At 31.8% G+C, this 7,409-nt stretch overlaps 1 pseudogene; it reads right to left on the bottom strand.

The window, feature by feature from the left end:
* Nucleotides 1-1,311: 1,311 nt before the first annotated feature.
* Nucleotides 1,312-3,024, bottom strand: LOC149559703 (triacylglycerol lipase OBL1-like; annotated as a pseudogene).
* Between the last annotated feature and the right edge of the window lie 4,385 nt (nucleotides 3,025-7,409).

The following is a 7,409-nucleotide window of genomic DNA, read 5'->3' as shown; positions in this document are numbered from 1 at the left end:
GTTTTGAATTCTAATCTTATTTCCCCCCTTTTTTTTGGATGAGAGGTTAAAGTTAATGATTTGGTTGAAAATACTTATTTTAGAAATTTATCTTAACTTTTTGATAGAGAGGTTAAGATTTTGAAGTGAAGCATGTATTTTGGAGCTCAAACCTTAACCTTTTTAGATGAGGTTAATAGTTAATGATTTATTTGAAAACATAGATTTTGGAAACATATCTTAACCTTTTTGATAGAGAGGTTAAGATTTTGAGATGAAACAAGTGTTTTGGAATGCTTCATTAACCTTTGGTAACTTGAAACTTGGGAACCGAATTTCAAAAATTCAAAGTGTTGGACGAAGATAGGAATGAGCCAAAGATATTCCAAAGACAAAAATGCTTAACAAGATTGAGAAGAAGCAATAATTTAACAGTGCATCAAAGGTATAACCATAGTTTGACATGATGAGGATTTTGAAAATTTGGAGCAATTTTGATATTTAGGCAACACAAATCAAGGTTGAGCTAAAGCTACAATAATTTCTCTCATTTGTTTTTGATGAATAGTCCTTTTCTATTAAATAATATAATTCTTTACTCGGATGACTCTGCCCCTTACTTTCAACTATTTATTGTATAATGAATTATGTAATAGTTTAACTTTCTAAATATTTAAGTCTTTATTAATAATTAATGTAGTATATTCTAGAATTTTTAAGCATTATGAATATACAATTTTTTTTTTTTTTGTAAATTTCAAATTTGTCCAATAATAATTCTATGATTTGTTCACCCCTTGTCCAGACTAAAAACAAAATTGATTCTCATGTATTTTTTATGAATATTTTTGCTTGTTGAGCTCCAAACAATACTTGTTCAGAACAAAGAAAAAGCATGCAAAAATCTAAAATCACTAAGCAAAAATGGCCAACATGCTTTGCACATTCTCTACAAGAGCAACTGTGTATCTTTCATAAGTACTAAAATGTGTTCATATAGACAATGGATAAATAGATGATATTTAATGCCATGCTACCAGTGTAACATAGTTGCAGGAACTTTCCCTTGTTAGTAGTTGTACTTATTGTGGGTTAAAGTACACAACATTGTAAATATATATTTATTTAAAAAGCATATATTGTTGTATGATGTGAAAATATTTAATCAATTACATGATAATAAATTAGAAGAGCCAAATAAAAATTTAATTCCATATAACCATCATATATAAACTATTATTATTTTTAAAATTAACAAAATAAACAATAAAAAATAAATTAAAGTTTGAAATTATTAACAACTATTTATTTTTAATTATAATTATATGGTCATCACAATTTATTTGTTATATATAAATATTTAATAATGTAATAATGTGAATATTTAATAATGTTATGAAGAAGTAATATTGTAGGAAATATTACTACAAGAGCACCACCTAGACTCTACTCTGTGACTATAAACTTTGCATCGTTGTGTTCTTCTAACAATTTTTCTAGTGTACCTCTAATGGCATAGTATGCCAGAGGCTTTTCATGGTCTATTGGAATATTTCTAGTCACCTATTGGTTTCATTGGGTTTTAGATGAAATTGGGCATGATCAACATTGGAGTGATTTGCTAGGCCCATTGCTTCAAGATATCCAAGATGAACCCTCCCAATTGGCTCCAAGTTGTACAGCGAGATGTCAAAATCTGTGCCTCTGAATGCAGTCACCACCATTTTTGTATTTTCTACTTTATCACAGAATATGAAGGCTTGGGTGAACATTGTTCCCAAGAATTCTATAGACCAGAAAATCAAAATTACTCTGATTAGTGCAGAGTGGGTCAACAAAATATGCTGCTAATTCTATTCAAAATATTTCTTTGAATGATAAGAGATTTTGATAATATAGATAAATAATACTTCTCTTGGATTAAATGTTGTATCAATATTTTAGATTACTTTAATTTTTTTATCATTCTGACAAAAGATTATAGATTATAGAATGTGAGAACATAATTTAATTTAGAATTAACATTTATGAATTTATAAAGAAATTTCTTATTATTCTAGTAGTTGAAGAACTCCACGAAATGCATCTGAATATCAAAACTTAACACAAAATTTTTGAATTCTCTGTTTGGATGCACCAAATCAGAATTGGAATAGGAATAAAATCTTTGTTGAACCAAACAAAAATAGAGAGACGTAACCTCATTTTCTATTTGAAAATAAGCATTTTTATATTCCTGCAGCCAAATGAGCCCTAAAATATAAGGAATGAGTATGAAACACTTTGAAATTGTGAATACCTTCCAACGTTTACTGACCACATTCCTGATAACAGACTCATTTTCATATGTTAATTTTGAAGCCATAACACTAATATCCTGGCAAAATGTGCTTCCTGATTCGACTATCCTTTCAGCAGTATGGTGTAAATCTAGACGAAGATCCAAATGCCCAATGAAATGAATGAATTTTTCTGTACCCCTTTTGGGCATTTTCACCTCATTTCCTGATCAAATGAGTCCTTGATCAGAAACCACCACGATGATAAAATCAAAACAAAAACAAAAACCATATCACCAATATAGCCACTACAGTAGAGATATCTTAAAAAGTGGGAACTAGTTAAACAATTGAATGTTTTCCAAAGAACATTGCAATTCAAACAGACAGTGCTAGTGAGAGAGAGAGATTTAAAATGAATCTGAACCTCTTAGAAGCCTATTGATTATTCCTGTGAGACCTCCATTGTTTGAAAATAGATTCAAGATGAACTCAATATGAGATCCAATACACTCCATGAGTTTTCACATAGAATGGAAAATTTTTATTACGAGGATGGAAATTTTGATAATCCATTTATTCTGAGGCCTGAAATGGTCTGGATATTATTTGAAGCAATGCTCATTTCCAGCTGGGTAAACATAAGAGAGGAAGTGTATTGTTCCTCCCTTCTCAGGATGTAAAATGATATCTTTCTTAGACATCTCTTGCACATTATATGGCCATTCCCAACTGGTTTCTGGGCATTCAAAATCCTTATCTCTTACATTTCTTACAGTCAAAAGTTTGTTGACTTGGAATGTCATCAAATCTATAGTGTGAGTTCATTTCCAAACGAGTGGAGCGAATCTTCACTATGATGGTGCGTAATGCACATTTACCAGGCGACATCTTCCACAAAGTTGTGGAATTTTCTGGTGATGGATTCTTTTTTTAAAGTAGCCCCCACCATGCAGCGCAGGTTTCTTTTGAAATTGGAATTTTAAGGACTGGATTCGTTTCTTTGAAAGTGGTTACTGACTTTAATGATTGTGGTTTTATAAAGTTTTAAATATCACTCAATCACACTCATAATTTTTAGTTTTATAGAACCACATAATCTCTACATTTTCTCAAATGATATGTCTTATAACCAATGGTTTAATAGAAGACTTTTCTTTGGTAGGGTATTATTATTATTATTACTACTACTATTATTATTGTTATTGTTATTGTTATTGTTACTATTTTGATCAAAAGATGTCAATCAAAGATTAAATTAGAGGGAAATTGATAGACTTTCAAATGAATCAATCAAATACCAAATAAAAAATGATCTAAATCATTGTAAAAAGATGAGAAAAAATAATTTAAATCATAAAATGAAATTCAAAAGGGAAAAGGAAAAAGACAAAAGTTTGACAATAAACAAACATTTATTAAATCAATAAAGTCATCTATTCTCACAAAAGTGAAAATCCTCCTTCTAAATTTAAAATAATTGAAAAAATTCTCATTTATCCTCAAAACTAAGTTTGTTGGACTCTTCCTCCTGGTCCTTTATGAGATATTTTCAAGTTTCACCTCCACTCTCTAGTTAAAGGTAAAATTCTGATTCTTAGCCTAACCCCTTTCGAAATCTTATAAATAGGAGGGAAATTCAAGAGTTAAGGGACCTCAGTTTTAGACATCTACACTATAGGCACATTATGAGTTATTATCTTTTAAGCATTGTCATTATAACAAGTTCATGTCATTTTGATAGTCTTTTACCTTTCTTTTCATGTTATTTAGTATCATTTTAACATATGTTTAACTCATTGCATATTCATCTCATAACATTCTAGAGTTGTTACACACATATAATCTATATTTTAGTCATAGCTTTTGCATGCATATTGGTATATCTACATTTTAAGCATATTCTCATTCTAGAACTATCACTGAGATGCTAGTCTAAGAGCATTCTGTTTGAATTTACAAGTGGGAAGATTTACTTTTGAGAAGGGGGGTGAATCAAAAGTAACAAACTTTAACCTGTAAAATTTTTAACTAAGATTAATCGCATGCATAACATATCTAATTAACATGAAAGTAAAGACATGCATGAAAATAGATAACACAAGATTTGGTCACCCAGAAACCCTCCAAAATGAGAAGGAAAAACTGGGGTGGGGATGACACCCACAATTTATTACTACAACAATATTTAACTTGTCAATGTTACAAAGTTTGACCATTAGTAATGGTCTGCCCTATGAAAGGCCTGCCCTGTTAAAGGTTTTACACTCTGTTAAAAGTGACATCTCTAAAGGTTTTACAAACACTCACTTGGAATGTCACCTTGTTAAAGGATTTATCACTTTGTTAAAGGTTCTACAAAATAGTTGTTAAGCCAACCTATCTTCATAGGATTTTCATTCTCCTAATACAATGGCTAGAAAGTATAGTAGAATGTGTTGACCTGATGACTAACAATCTTCAATTGCTTATTCTAGATCCTTGTTCTGGCCAATCTAATCCGTTCTTTCCTAATTTGATATAACTCTATTCATAGTGGTGATACTTTGTTCTGATCAACTTGATTCTACAGTGGTGTTCTTCCTCTAAGTCCTTACACCACTTTTATTTCAAATCTTCACTCGCATTCTCTCATGCATTCCATACAATCCACATGACTCTTACACACTTGAATTATGGGGTTTTAACCTCCTTATAAAGTTTTTGAGAATTAGGGTTAGGTATGAATCTACGATCAAGATTCATCCATCTTTCTCACTCAATTCTTTTCATATTTTCTAATTGGTTGCATGTTTTTTTCATTTTTCTGATTAGTTGCATGTTGATTACATAGGGAATGTAATAGATTCAATTTTATCTTTTTGATCCTTTGAGATTCATCTTGAGTCAGCTCAAAAATAGTTTACATTTGATTTTGTGAAGGTACAAACTCATATGCTAATTCCGTGTTACTTGACAGTTATTGATTGCTGATGCTTGCCACATATAGGAATTCTATCTTGCTCGGCTCCTATAGTAACTCTGTCTACCTTGGCTCCTATACTTTTTTCAACACATATACTAGCTCGACATCTATACTGGCTCAACATCAATTGTCACTTGGAACTTAAAACTTGCTTAGCACTCGAATAACTTGCCACCTATTGAAATTTTGGCTCGGTACCTATTGTAGCTTAACATCTATATAATACTCAGCATCAACTTAGAAATTTCTTAAGTGTGTTGACACTCAATTGTCAAAATCAATCTGAGACCAACAATCTCCCCCTTTGAGATGAGTGTCAAAAACGCTTAACTAAGAATTATGAATCTAATCTCTATGAGTATAATATACATTTTTTTTGGCATATGTACAAAACTTTAAAAACATGTTCAAAATTTTGTAGAAGACTATATACCTCAAAACTTTTAACTCCCTCTTAGCTGATGTGCCATTTCTGTATCCAAAACTCTTTATGTTGGATTTGACTCATGTTGTTTCCATGCTCAACCTTATCATTACTTCCCTTATCTGGACTATTTCTATTTGCTTTGTCTTTACTCCCCCTTTCACACATATTCCCTTACATTTTTATATATCATTTTGGCTTTAACTCCTCTCCTCAAAACTCAAAATTTATTACTTCCCTTGTCTACCCTATTTCTATCTACTTTTTCTTTACTCCCCTTTCCAGAAATCTTCCCTTGCAGTTTTTATATCCTTTTGGCTTTATCTCCTTATCTCCTCAAAACTCAAAATTTTACTATCTCCCCCAATTTATTATATCTCCCCCTTTTGGGTATCTCCCCCTTTGGGTCTCTTACATTATCATCTCCCTCAAAATGTATTATCTCCATAATGTATTATCTCTCCCTTTTTGACACCTATGTCAAAGGGTTCTATGAAGGAGTTCAATACTTAGTCAAAAGGGATTTTTTTACCTCCATGATGATCTTTAGAGCAACATCCCAATTGTCTAATGCAATTTTTAGTGCTTTAAGCTAGATGGTTGTCTCTGCTGCAAGGTGTACTAAGCCTTCCAATGTAGAAAGATTGAGATCTTTCTTCAAGACATTCTCTACATAGGCCATTTCCTTGTGTAAAACTTTCATGTGAGGGGTTGTGGAAGACTGGATTTGTATTGTCTTGGCCTTGGTGTTTGCCTCATCTGCTGTGAGTATGACTAATTCCTTTTGTGTGTGAAGCATTGTAATGAAAGGCTTCTCACTTTGAGCTGGATCCTTGGGTAGTTGCATGCTAGATACTTTAAAGTTCCTTTTCAAGCTCAACATCCTCTAGCTGGTCTCTTGTGTGAAGTATGAAGAATCACACAATTTGGAGTACAATAAGAATATATTCTCAAGTGGTGCTTTTACCTTCTCTATCTTCTTTGCTAACTCTACTTGTGATAGTGCTATCTCACCAGATATTTTCTCATTGACCTTCATTTGGAATTTCTTTTCAGACCATTCAAGCAATTTGGCATTAGTGTCTAGGTCTACATTTTGTACTTGGTCCACTATGTTGGATAATTGCTCCATTATGGGCTTTGTCTCATTAGGTACTTGCTGTAAACACCTAAATCTGATTACATCAAATAAGTAATCAGATTTAGTCTCCTCCTAGGAAATTATGGATTAAATATTTACTATTTAATTAATTAATCATCATCCCCTAGTTAATTAATTAATTTAATTAACTATAGTCCAATTGATAAAATCAAATGATCACCCAAAATAAATTTATCAATTAAATCCCTATTTCTCTATTAAATTGAATGAATCATCAAATCTATTCAATTTAATTTCATACCCCCATTTTCTTGAATAAATATTTTAATAAAATATCTAAAATCCTCAAAACCTTCCTAAACCCTATCCTAACCCCTAATCCAACCCATTCACCCATACTAACCTCGCTTAACCACCTAAGTAAACCATCCCATCAAAGTTAAATCACTTACCCCCAACCTCCCTTCTAAGTTAATCCTTATCCCCATTCTCAGCATGTGCACAACCTTAAGAAAGGGTTAGGACTTGCTAACCCAAGCCAAAGTCAACAAATATCTTCCCCCCTCACCCTCCAACATTCATGACTCTTACACCTCTTACACTCCCCTTAATGAATCTTACATCTCTCTTACATACTCAACCTCCCCCATTACTCCTTTG

The sequence above is a fragment of the Cupressus sempervirens genome, chromosome 4, assembly GCF_028749045.1.
Source record: "Cupressus sempervirens isolate cs-2001-9-10 chromosome 4, ASM2874904v1, whole genome shotgun sequence".
Classification (NCBI taxonomy): Eukaryota; Viridiplantae; Streptophyta; class Pinopsida; order Cupressales; family Cupressaceae; genus Cupressus; species Cupressus sempervirens.
This window is presented reverse-complemented; position numbering and strand designations above follow the sequence as displayed.